At 37.8% G+C, this 13,928-nt stretch overlaps 1 protein-coding gene across 1 annotated transcript in view; it reads left to right on the top strand.

Annotated features, from left to right (window-relative positions):
* LOC134806393 (protein O-mannosyl-transferase TMTC1-like) overlaps window positions 1-13,928 on the top strand; it is a 268,478-nt gene that overhangs the window by 96,363 nt on the left and 158,187 nt on the right. The window lies entirely within an intron of this gene.

The raw sequence follows: 13,928 nt of genomic DNA on the forward strand, positions 1-13,928 counted from the left end.
ATGGCGGCCATGCACTATGCCATAAAAGTCGTCATGGGTGTCGTTTTATAGGTTTTAGGGGGCGCAGATTTCGAAAATGATGACCATTTTGGATTTTAAGATGGCGGCCATGCACTATGTCATAAAAGTCGTCATGGATGTCGTTTTATAGGTTTTAGGGGGCGCAGATTTCGAAAATTTTCTGCACTCCCTAAAACCTATAAATCGACATCCGTGACGACGCAAGTTATCTTTATTTTCAGATCTAACAAATTGCTACAGAATACAAAGGACAAAAAAGAAGCGAGGAGGTAATGAAACAAGCAAAAATACAGATGATTCCTCGACGCAATTGGGTGATTCTTAAATTGTGTCCAGATTTTTTTTGTCATAAAAGTTTTTATTTTTCACATATTACTCTCACAAGTTCCGTGACATTTCGACCTTGTAATTTTTTAAGTTAATGTTTTTGTTTATCTATGAGGATCTCACTAGAATAGTATAATCAAGGTATGTTTATATTTTATGAATGAAATAGTAACGCAAAAAAAAAAAATATTTGTGTCTTATATTCCTGCCGAAGACTTTTATTTTACCTTTTCCTTCTACACAAGTTTGGCCAAGTAATAAGAATTTAGGGCTCTCAATTTTATTTTGACTTCTACAACAGTAAAGCTACGAGGCCATGTTTGGTATCGTTTTCGTATAAATTCGCAGTACCAAATTTAGTTAAGGTATCACATTGACACCATTCCGAAGTAAAAACATATAAACTTATTAAAATACTTTCTTTTAAACTCCTCTTCACACTTAAACTGCTGAACAGTTTTAATTTAAATTTGGTACACATATATTTTGAGTCCCGAGACAGGATATAATAAGTTATCTCAAAAATCATCCTTTAAAGGTGTGAAATGAGGTGTAGGGGGGAATTCAAAATTGACTTCTTGAAGTTAATACTGTTTAAGTTTAGGTTTGAAGTCATGTTTTTTCATCATTTTTAACTAAATCAAAGATGTAGACCATCCCAAATTTCATATAAATCGGTTCAGCGGTTATTGATTTCCCGTACAAATTTCCACGCCACTTTTCACACCTTCAAAAGATGATTTTGGTTATAAGATCTATCCTATGTCCTGTTCCGGGACGCAAACTATTTCTATACCAAATTTCAACGAAATCGGTTCAGCGGTTAAGCGTCAAGAAGAGTTTCAAAAAACCGGCCAAGTGCGAGTCGGACTCGCGTATTAAGGGTTCCGTACATTAAGTCCGACTCGCGCTTGACTGCACATTTCTAATAGGTTTTCCTGTCATCTATAGGTAAAGAACTATTTTGTGTATTCAGACGGACATACATACAGACGCACGAGTGATCCTATAAGGGTTCCGTTTTTTCCTTTTGAGGTACGGAACCCTAAAAAGATTTATTTTTATTTTGTGGAATCTTAAATGGATTCAGCACCCCAGATTTATACGAAAACGATACCAAACACGGCCTAGCACCTTCACTGATATAGATATATATCAAGATAAAATTGAGAGCCCTAAATAAACTTTCCAGAGCGGATATCTCAAAAACTATTCAACATATCGAAAAAATTGACGGAATAAACTTGTAACAAATTAAATTAACTTTCATTTTGTATAAGTGGCCATGTCGCTGAGATGCATAGTTTCCGAGATATAATCGAAAAACGGGAAAATGGGACCTTCAAAGCCCCCTCTCCCCCCCCCCCCCCCCCCCCCACCCCCGCTCAAGGGCTACGGCCGGGGACTTTTGATATGTTCACCTCCTAACTTGTCAAACCGAGTTACGGAGTCAAAAATTGTGTTCCGAGCATTTCCCTCTACAACTTTTAGAGCATTCGTTGCCTGACCTAAGTAGCTTATTGAATTTCTTTAAAAACTTTTCTGTAAAAGGTTGACGGGTGTTGGGTGTTTATATGGTTTCGGTCGATTATTATCATTTGCATTGCCCATGATGACTTACTAGAATTACGAGCACACCAGACACTAATAGTAGTTTGACAAACCTTGGTTTTCAAGAGGTATTTTATATTGACATTTGCTGTCACAAATTTGCTGTCAGATTTAGTCGCAAACCGCACGCAAAGTGCACACAAATGTGTCGACACCTTGTTACGGAAAAGTGTAGACACGGCGACGACACTTTGTTTCGAAACAATTCTAGACACATTGTGTGGACTCTGTTACGACACATCTGACATTTAGTTACCACTTTGTGATTCTGCGACTGGAATGGTTATATGGGTACTTAAACTAAACTACACTACGCGGACTAGACGCAGACGCTCAAATAAAGACGCTATCGAGAATTCTCTCGTCGAACTCATTGAGTATTTAAAAAAGTAATTGAACTAAGTAATAAAGAATCGTACATTACGATACAAGTGTGAAAAGTATTTAGGAAATTCGCAACGAGTGGCGATAAATTGAAACACGGCCGAAGGGAATGTTTAAAAATCGACACGAGTTGCGAATTACATTTTCGCACGTTTTCACACTACAACGTTTTGCAGTACACATGGCCCTTTAAATTTTTGACATAGAATTATTTGAATTTTTGTCCTTAATCCCGCCCTAGGACGATAAAGTAGCACCATATGTACAGTAATTTAAAAAAATTAAGAAATGTAAAAAATAGTAGGTACATTTCGATGCTAGTGCGGAAAGTATGTCATTACTTCACGAGTACCGAGATATCTTGGTTTTTATGTTGATTACAACGTTTAACACTCACCAATAAATAAACTGCAAAACGTAATTCAAGACCAAAAAAAGTAAGATAATGTTGCCACTGCAATAATTTGTTTGTTAAAATAGTAAATTCCTTTTGATAAATAATCACGCAAAGATAATTTATTTATTAGTAATTTTACTCCTACGATTTAAAAAAGTACTTTTATTTACTTATTTTTACATAAATACAAGACGCGCTAGTAAAAAGTGGCAACATTTTCTTACTTGTTTTGGTCTTGAATTACGTTTTCTAGTATAGTCATGCATTGGAACAAGTATAAATTTAAAAAAATTGGAAAAGTGAAAAGCACTAGTTCGCGAAAACCAACTTTCCGCACGCTAAACTGTTATACATATAAAGTAGCACTTGTTATAATTTTATAAATATCTATTTCAGTATTTTACTAAAAATATTACTAAAGAGTCGTTGTATTGACTATCCGTGATTGGCCGGAATTGACAGTTTGTCGAGACGGCCAATCACAGACAAGTTGGACGACTATGACGTTGTTTCCGTCGCAAGGTTGAACCGGGCATTCGTTTCTCGGCAGTTGCAAGTGACGGTAGCTCTCTTGTGAATTGTTTATTGTGAAGTGAAGGTGTAATATTAAATAAATAGTGTTTGTCAAGTACGTTGTATGTTTTCACTCCCAATCTCATAACCTGAGTGTTAAACCAGTCCATTGGTTTACATATCAGAAGTTGGATCGAAAACAAAGACCCGCAAATTAGTTGGCCGTAAGTTTTGTGCACGTGGAAAATAAAACGTAAGTGTTTTTCCTATCATAAAGTTAAGTATCAACAAATTAACAGACGTAGATGGTACGGTTCCAATATTTTACGTGACTATTCATATTACATAAGTGGGTACTTAATCAATTTTTTTTACATCCGTTACTACTAAGGGAACAAATCAAATTGATGTTTCATTTTATTTTATTTGTTTGTTTTTATACTACTACATAAGTTATTAATAGAATCAGATGTCATATACTGACCAAAGAAAAGTAGCCAAGCCCTCTGATAATTATATCGTAAATATGAAATATCTATCAAGCGATAATTAATACCGACATTCATTAGAATATTAATCATTGTCTATCGCGACTGAGAAAGTGAATGATTGCGACTACCGTAATGTATCTTAGTGTATTACCGTGATTTTTGGAAAATCATGATTACCGAGGGCTCACCAGGATGAACTGATGGTGGTTTGTGACTGATCGATTAATGAGCTATTGTTGATCGTGTTACACAGATAGTCTATCCTAATGAATGCATGGTCAGTCATGATTGATGGAATATTGATGGTCAATCATGACTGAAGTAGGATTGATGTTCAATCATGATTGATGTGGGATTGATGGTCAATCATGATTGATGGAGGATTGATGATCAGTCATGATTGATGGAGATTGATGGTCAATCATGATTGATGTAGGATTGATGGTCAATCATGGTTGATATAGGATTGATGGTCAATCATGATTGATGGAAGATTGATGGTCAATCATGATTGATGTAGGATTGATGGTCAATCAAAATTGATGTAGGATTGATGGTCAATCATGATTGATGGGGGATTGATGGAAGATTGATGGTCAATCATGATTGATGGTCAATCGTGATTGATATAGGATTGATGGTCAATCATGATTGATGGAAGATTGATGGTCAATCATAATTGATGGAAGATTGATGGTCAATCATGATTGATGTAGGATTGATGCTCAATCATGATTGATGTAGGATGGATGGTCAATCATGATTGATGGGGGATTGATGGTCAATCATGATTGATGGAAGATTGATAGTCAATAATGATTGTTGGGGATTGATGGTCAATCATGATTGATGGTCAATCGTGATTGATGTAGGATTGATGCTCAATTATGATTGATGGAGGATTGATGTACGATTGATGGCCGGTTCCGACTGACAGATTGAGGAACCGGTAATATTGATTGACGATTTTACGGGCGATCGAACATGATTGATGGATCGACAACAGTGGTCGATTAGTCCATAGTTGGAAGTGAGGTAACAGTATCATTAACAGTCCTCTTTAGGTTTAAGTAATATATCACTTGTTTATTGACATATTTTCTTCAATTATTTCGAGGTCACAAGATCATGGACGATGGAAACAATAGTTCTTCAAGAAAACGCGAAAAACGAGCAACTTCGCGTGAGACGATGACACCACCGTTACAATCTCGTGACAAGACTCGGAGTCGAAGCCGTAGCAGTGGTCGGGGGCGAAGACGTTCGCGCGAAAGAGAGCACGACAGTCGCCGTCGCCGTTCGAGGTCAAGATGCTCAAGAGGAAGGCGATCGCGACTGACAATGACGAGGTCACGGTCTCGGTCACACCATTCAAGACGGACAGGTTCGATTTCGCAGCATAGAAGCCCAGGGCGCTACAGGACACGAACGCCTACATCCATGGGAGGCGGATCGCACCACGCAGATTCTCGGAACGTACCGAGGCGCAAGTCCTCGCGCCTACGTACCCCGAGTACACCGAGGCGAAATACTTCGTGCCGGCGTTCTTCAACCCCAGGAGCCGCGAACTGTGAGTCAATGAATAATATGTTAATGGATAAGTTTATTGAAGCACTTAAAGGTTTAAAGAATAATGACGATCGCAATAAGTTTCCTGTTTTAAATAATGTAATTCCCGATTTTGACCCTTTATGTAAGGAACAAACGGTTGATACGTGGCTTCAGAAAGTAGACGAATGTGCTCAAATCTATGGGTGGGGTGATAAGCAAGTCATTCATTACGCTCTACCAAAACTAACAGGGGTAGCGAAGACCTGGTATCAGGGTTTGCCTTCATTACTTTTTACGTGGGAAGAATGGAAGGCGAAGCTGAGGGAGTCTTTTCCAACTAGAGACAACTATGCGGATTTGTTAATGGAAATGCTTAATAAAAAAGTACGATATGGGGAGTCTTTGGAAGTTTACTATTACGCAAAAATGAATCTTCTAAATCGCTGCGAGATATCAGGTAAACGCGCAGTAGACTGTATTATAGCAGGAATTGAAGATCGCGGTGTTCGATTAGGCGCTCAGGGAGCCGAGTTTAAGGAGCCAGAGCTTGTACTCAAGTTTTTAAAGACTGTTAAAGTAGGTCAAGATAGAAACACGAACGAGCCTCAACGACTTAGGGATAGAGATAAACGCTCGCAAAATAATACTGTAAGGAATAGCAAAAATGAAGTAAATCCACAAAAATCAGGACCCCGGACTTGCTTTAATTGCAACGAAGCTGGCCATCCATTTTACCGGTGTCCAAAACCTAAAGTTCGTTGTACTAAGTGTAATTATTTAGGGCATAAAGATACTGAGTGTCCGGGACCTAAGCAAAGTAATGACGCAAAGCCCAAAGTAGTATTAAAGCTTGACGCTGAGTGTCCCGAAATCATACAAAGTACCCAAGTAAAACCCAAACAAGTTTTGAAACTTGATAGCTCAGGCGGTTCGAGTGCTAAATATAAAATGCCAATTAAAATAAATGACATGTTGTCAGAATGTTTCGTTGATTTAGGAAGCGAAGGGACTTTGATACGCATTAGTGACGCTCAGCGGCTGGCATTAAATTGGGCTGTAGAAGACGTGCCGATATTAAAAACTGCGGGTAACATACCGTACACCCCGCTTGGGAAAACATACGTCACGGTTGAGGTTCAGGGGGTGATAGAGAAAAATGTAGAGGTAGTGGTGGTAGATGATTACTTTATTGACTATCCTGTACTAGTGGGCCATTCGTTTACTGAAAGACCATCAGTAAAAATAGTCAAAATGGATTCCGATCTCATTATTCAAAGGAATAATGAAGACTGCGGCGGAAAGTCGGTTAGTACTTACCCCCTTGTATGTAGTGAGACCACACGAGTAAGTACAGGTGAATTAAAGGCTATTCCGGTTAACTCTTCTAATACATTTACGGGTAGTGTGTATGTGAATGGAACCGTGCGTAAGGTAGTTGACCGTGAGCACTACCTATTACCCGGAGAGTACAACTTAACTCAAGGGGTTGGCAAAATTTTGATTCAAAATATCGGTAAGAATGATTTGATTATAGATAAGGGCAGTCTAGTAACACGCAGTAGGGCATTAGTTGGGAGTTTAGAAATACTGAAGGTAAACATTAACGAACAGTTGGCGTCAGATGAATCACCAATCAGTTGTGGAGAGAATTTAACTAAGCAACAAAAAGAAACTTTAAAACTATTATTAGATAAGTACAAGTCATGTTTTTCAACTGGTCTAAAGGATCTGGGTTTTACGACTGAGACTGAAATGGTGATTCAACTTGACGATCCTGATCCTGTAGTATATCGCCCTTATCGTTTATCATACAACGAACGTCAACTAGTCCAGGGTATGATCAAAGAAATGTTAGAAAGTGGTATTATAAGAGAATCTAACAGTCCTTATGCAAGCCCGATCGTTTTAGTGAATAAAAAGTCTGGGGAAAAGAGGTTATGCGTAGACTATCGCGCCTTAAATAGTAAAACGAAGAAAGAACATTATCCCCTCCCTCGCATCGAAGACCAACTCGATTTACTGTCCGGCAGCTCCTTATTTGTTACGCTGGACTTAGCATCTGGCTACTACCAGATTCCGATCGCTGAAGGTTCACGAGATAAAACCGCTTTTGTGACCCCCCAAGGTCAATACGAGTACAATAGGATGCCGTTCGGGCTAGTAAACGCGCCATCTGTTTTCCAGCGTACAATGAATAAAATAATTCAAAACTCACCTGCTTCGTCATATGCCTTGGTGTATATGGACGATATATTAATTCCAGCGAAGTCATTTGAAGAGGGAATATTACGACTGGAAGAGGTGTTGCGTTTGCTGGCAGAAAGTGGCTTAACGCTTAAAATGAGTAAATGTAATTTTTTCTATGACAAAATTGAATATCTGGGGTACGAAGTTAGTGCAGATGGAGTCAGACCGGGTACTCTCAAAACTGAGGCTATATCTAAATTTCCCGCGCCAACTAATGTGCACGAAGTTAGGAGGTTCTTAGGACTGGCTAGCTTCTTTAGGAGGTTCGTTGCGGGGTTTGCTCTGATAGCTCGCCCACTGACTAGTCTCCTAAAGAAGGAAGCCGTTTGGAAGTGGGGTCAAGAAGAAATTGCATCATTTGATCGGTTAAAACAAATTTTGATAGAAAGGCCGGTCCTAGCACTATATAATCCTGATTTACCAACGCAACTCCATACCGACGCGAGTAAGTATGGAATTGCCGGAATACTATTACAACAAGATGGCTCTGGGGCGTTAAAACCAATTGCGTATTATAGTAGGCAGACTAGTGCCGATGAGCAAAAACTACACTCGTTCGAGCTAGAGACACTCGCTATTATCGCATCGTTAAATAGGTTTCGACATTATCTGCTCGGTATTCAATTCACCATAGTGACTGACTGCAATGCTTTGCGTACCACAATGAGTAAGCGTGACTTAATACCCCGCATCGCTCGCTGGTGGTTACAATTTTTGGAGTATGATTGCTCAATAGAATACCGTGCTGGCGATAAAATGGCTCACGTAGACGCCCTTAGCAGAGGTCCCATAAGTAACGATCGGGAAACCGAACACGTTTTAGATGTTCTCAATATCGGCTCGGATGACTGGTTAGCCACTGTACAGCAAACTGACGAAGATATTAAAAATATCGCGGATACCTTAAATGATCCTAAATGCAAAGAAGCCATCGATATTTTCAATAACTACAAACTAGTTAACGGACGCGTATACAAGATTTTAGATGAAAATAATATTCGTTGGGTCGTACCGAAGGGCACCAGGTGGCAGCTATTAAAAGCAAACCACGACGACGTCGGACACTTTGGGTTCGACAAAACTCTAGCGCGATTAAAGGCGACATATTGGTTCCCAAAAATGAGGCGATTTGTAAAAAAATATGTCGCTGCATGCTTGGAGTGTGCGCATCACAAGCTCCCAAGTGGTGCCAAACCCGGTGAATTACATCCAATACCCAAAGTTAGTGTGCCGTTTCACACTATACACGCGGACCATCTAGGTCCTTTTATACGTACGAAACGCAGCAATACTTACATTCTGGTCATCGTTGATGCGTTCACTAAATTTGTGAATCTCACTGCTGTGCGTAACACAAAATCAGCTACGAGTATACGGGTATTTAGAGAACATTTTAGTTATTTTGGCACGCCTACGCGTTTAATAACGGATCAAGGCACTAGTTTCACTAGCAAGACCTTTAAAGCTTTCGTGCAATCAACTGGCATAAAGCATGTCATGAATGCTGTAGCCACTCCCCGAGCAAATGGTCAAGTGGAGCGTTACAACCGCACCATATTGGCAGCGCTCGGGGCAATGAACCACGAAAAAGCGAATGGGTTATGGGATGAACATTTGCCAGACATCCAGTTAGGTATTAACACCTCAGTGCACTCCACCACTCAAAAGACTCCCACTGAAATGCTATTTGGTCGAAATGTGACTAATCCATCTCAAGGATTAATGAATGAAATAATAGATGAGGTGACGCCTGAGGTCGGTGAAACTTTAGACAATATTAGGAACGATGCTGAAAACTTAATTAAAGCGCAGCAAAATAAAGATAAAGAAAGGTATGATCAACACAGGAAAATTGGCATTAGGTATAGAGAAGGTGACTTAGTCAGGGTTATAAGAACACCAGTAGGGATTGAGGGTCAGTCAAAGAAACTCGAACCTAAATGTAGGGGACCGTATAGAGTTAAAAAGGTTCTTCCTAATGACAGGTTCGTAGTTGAGGATACGCCACTCACAAGAACAAGTAAAAGGTATGAGGCTGTAGTTGCCATTGACAAAATCTTTCCATGGACTTGCTTCAAAGAACCCGTATCAACCGAGTCCGAAAGTGATAACGCATCTGATCATGAATGAATGATGTAAGCGTGATTTAACGCTTACCTGCTTAATTAAGTGCACCATTGATGTAAGAAAATGATGATTATGAGATTAATAAGTCCCAAAGGTATAAGTAATGTAAATGATACCTAAGAATGATTTAATGTAATTAAAGGCCAATAGTTGATGTAAGCGCTAGGGTGTCAGGTAACGGATGCCCTGCCTGTTGGCGATGTAATTCAATTAATAAATAAAGTAATGTATTAATTGAAGAAATTGACTAATCTCCAATAGATGATGAAAGCGCAGTGTGTCAGGTAACAGATGCACTGCCTGTTGGCGATTGGTGGTACCAATTTGGTATAAAGTATAATGGCAGCATAGTTATTGGTAAATGTAATGTGCCAATAGGTATGCTGGCAAAAAGTATAAGGTTGGGTTTGTCAGGTAACCGACGCCCATATAAGTTACGATGTAATATTTTGTTGATCAAGATTATGTATCGATATAATTATTTAAGTTCAAGCATATCTCGAAATGGTTATTAAATTAGTTGCTACAGCTGTTTTGCAAATGAGACTTGTTTTAATTAAATATTTTATACAATTTTGGATTGGTGTAATTAATTGAATTTAAATGTAGCTTAGTAAGAAATTATGCATCTTTATCATTACGAGCAACGAGGGACTCGTTGAGGAGCGGATGGCCGAGTTGTTATAATTTTATAAATATCTATTTCAGTATTTTACTAAAAATATTACTAAAGAGTCGTTGTATTGACTATCCGTGATTGGCCGGAATTGACAGTTTGTCGAGACGGCCAATCACAGACAAGTTGGACGACTATGACGTTGTTTCCGTCGCAAGGTTGAACCGGGCATTCGTTTCTCGGCAGTTGCAAGTGACGGTAGCTCTCTTGTGAATTGTTTATTGTGAAGTGAAGGTGTAATATTAAATAAATAGTGTTTGTCAAGTACGTTGTATGTTTTCACTCCCAATCTCATAACCTGAGTGTTAAACCAGTCCATTGGTTTACACACTTTTTGAGCAACTGTATTAAAAAATATATTCTAGAATAAAAGATAAAAAACACCTCTTCATAACGTCAAAAATTTTCACTGCGAAAGATCGTACTTACATCCTTACTTGTTGTTTTTTATTTTTTCGGAAACATCGTTCGATATACGTGCGGAAATGTCATTCTTCACGAGTACCGAGATATCTTGCCACGAGCCGTATTCCGCACTAGCATCGAAATGTACTATTGTAACAGGTAACACAAGGAAGTATTATTATTGCGTGTTTCCAAATGTTCGTCAGTTCGGTAGGTACCTACCGCAAATGTAAATAATTCATGAAAAACTCTTTGAACGGGAACTGGTGTGACTTTGAGTATGACCTCGTGAACCTCGCGTAAGGAAACGTCGTTTTTTTTTAAATATTAGGTAAAACTTAGAAATAAATGAAAACTGGAATAATATTTACTAGGTGAGTTTAAATCGTAAAGCTCGCTTAAAATTAATTACGAGTCTAGAAGTTTTTTTATCTACCTACACTCACACACATATACACATTTAGAGGAACGCAAAAAAAAGTTTAAAATATACTAATTTAAAGTTATTTATTTATTTAGAAATTTAATTCAGGCAACAAGGCCCATATTACAAATACCTTACAGACTAACATACATATGTATTTTATAAACTTAAAACTAAACACTATTTAGTCGACAAAACGGCGTGGCTCCGTTGCATCAGCTGCTCTTGTGTCGGATTCGGCAGTTTGCCCCGGAACCTCCGAAACACGACACCTTTCGGCCAGAAGTCGACGCACTCGATGGTTCCCTGCAGCGGTCGCGGCTATTATAATAGAGAGTTGGTATTGTTGTTTTTTTTAACTTCCTATAGATATTTATATTTAGGTACGCATAATTTGATATTTGTTCGTTTCATACTTTTTGAGAGAAAAATTAAGAATTTTTTAAGGTTTTTAGGATACCGTGAGGATCCAGGAGGCAATGTATGAAGTATTATCTCCTCACGAGGCATCATCTGGTAATAGTTTAGAAATCAATTTTTAAAAGGCTATCCTGCTACACCCTTTTTGAATTATGAATTGAACATCCCTGGAGTTGCAGGTATAGCCTCCTGCCACCCAAAGACCTATTAAAAGGTCTCCGACTGAGTAGTGGTTCCGGCCCAAGCATAATTACACTTTTAACTTATACGCGCTCAATGACCTTTTAAAAGGTCTACAACTTTTACCTGTCATAAAAATTCAAATTTATTACAAAAAATTTTTACCTACCTTTGCCACATGCTAACAATACTATTAGCCACAACTGCCACAAGCAGCATATTATCTTACTTTGACTATTAGATAATAAAAATACATTGAATATTCAATTCTACACAAGCAGTGGAAAACTAATAAACTGGGAAAATGACCTAACCAATAGGCACTAAACTCGAGCATATCGATTTTTTTCATAAAAATAGGGTAACCGCCCGCAGACCTATTAAAATCCTATAGCTACTAATTACTGCCATCTTATTTTAATTTATGAATTTTTAAATATTTTGGCCAAAACTAACTATAAAGCTTTTCAAAAAGACATTAATAATTAAATACTTTATTAAATTCAAATTTTAATCGTTAAACGAACAGCATATCCAATGCAAACGAACCCAATATAGCGGTTAAAGCCCGTAGACCTATAAAAAAACCTTTAATATATTACGACCCACATGCCTTCCTATAAGTCTTCCAAATGTTAATTATTGTATTTACATGAATATTGATTAAAAGTAAAAAATAAATGTGGTAAAACAAAGACGAACATATTAGACATCATTTACAACAAAAATACACAAGGAATCTGCCGAGATAGAAAGAAAATCATCGATTAAATTACCACGTCCTCGACCCCTCGTCATTGTTTTGGATATTACTTCAAAACTTACATATCATGTTACACAGATTGACATCTATTGAAACTGTCAAATATGATGTATTCATTCAGAACTGATCTGAATTCAATACGCGATAAATTGAATTATTATGACAGGTTAAAGTTGTAGACCTTTTAAAAGTATTTTACATGAAATGCGTTATTTAAATCTGATATATTTAAAATATGTTACAGAAGCAGGGTAAATCAACGTAATGGTACATTAATTATTTGTATAAATTTAGAAATACACAATCTAAGTAAAACAACTTTGTTGAGGTAGCGGCCCAGAGTCCTATAAAAAGGACATCGAGTTTCGGTGTATCTTTGGTTTCTTAACCTTCTAAGTATGATACCCTTTATGATGCAAAAAAAATCTCACATCCATAATACAATGCTATATATGACAATGTAATCATACGTCGAAGTCTTGGGCCGGAACCATGTGAACCTAAAAAAAGGCCTCTGGGCTTGTATCCCATCTTTGAGGAAAAAAATCTGGGCGGCAGGAGGATAGATATAAAAAACCGGCCAAGTGCGAGTCGGACTCACGTTCCAAGGGTTCCGTACATCACCCAATTTTTAACAATGTATTTTTTATATGTGAAACGCGAGTGAATTGCCTTTAAAACCCGTAGGGGTCGGATCAAAAACAAAGTAATTAGTCCGACTCACGCTTGACTACATATTTCTAATACGTTTTCCTGTCATCTACAGGTAAATAACTGTTTTGTATATTATTTTTAAACAAGTTGACCCAGTAGTTTCGGAGATAAAGGAGGGGAATGGTCATTTTTGGCTACTTTCTTAAATATTTTCAAAACTATTTTTTTAATTCCAAAAAAATATATTTGAGATTCTCAAAATGAGCTCTTTCATTTGATATGTAACACGATATATTTAAAAAAGCTTAGTTTTTAATTTTCTTATTTACCCCCCAAAAGTGGCCTCCATGTTTAAAATTCATTTGTTTACGTAAGAAGAAGTGTCCGTCTTTGGATCACGAATTTACATAAATGTGTACCAAATTTCAACTCAATGAAAATGGGCTGTGACAGACGGACAGACAGACAGACGCACGAGTGATCCTATAAGGGTTTAAGTTTTTCTTTATGAGGTACGGAACCCTAACAATCTAATCAAAAGTTGTACTGATATAAGTAAAAAATACCAACCTTGTTCAGCGCGAAAATTTCAAGCGTCCACGAAACAAAGTCGCGTATTTTGTACACTATAAGAACTGCGTACGTTCCGATCAAATGATAATAATAGACTGAAAACAGACGACGCGTTTTGGAAAAGAAAATTGCTAACCTAGTGACCGTCAGTAATATGTCATCAT

The sequence above is a fragment of the Cydia splendana genome, chromosome 3, assembly GCF_910591565.1.
Source record: "Cydia splendana chromosome 3, ilCydSple1.2, whole genome shotgun sequence".
NCBI classification, from domain to species: domain Eukaryota; kingdom Metazoa; phylum Arthropoda; class Insecta; order Lepidoptera; family Tortricidae; genus Cydia; species Cydia splendana.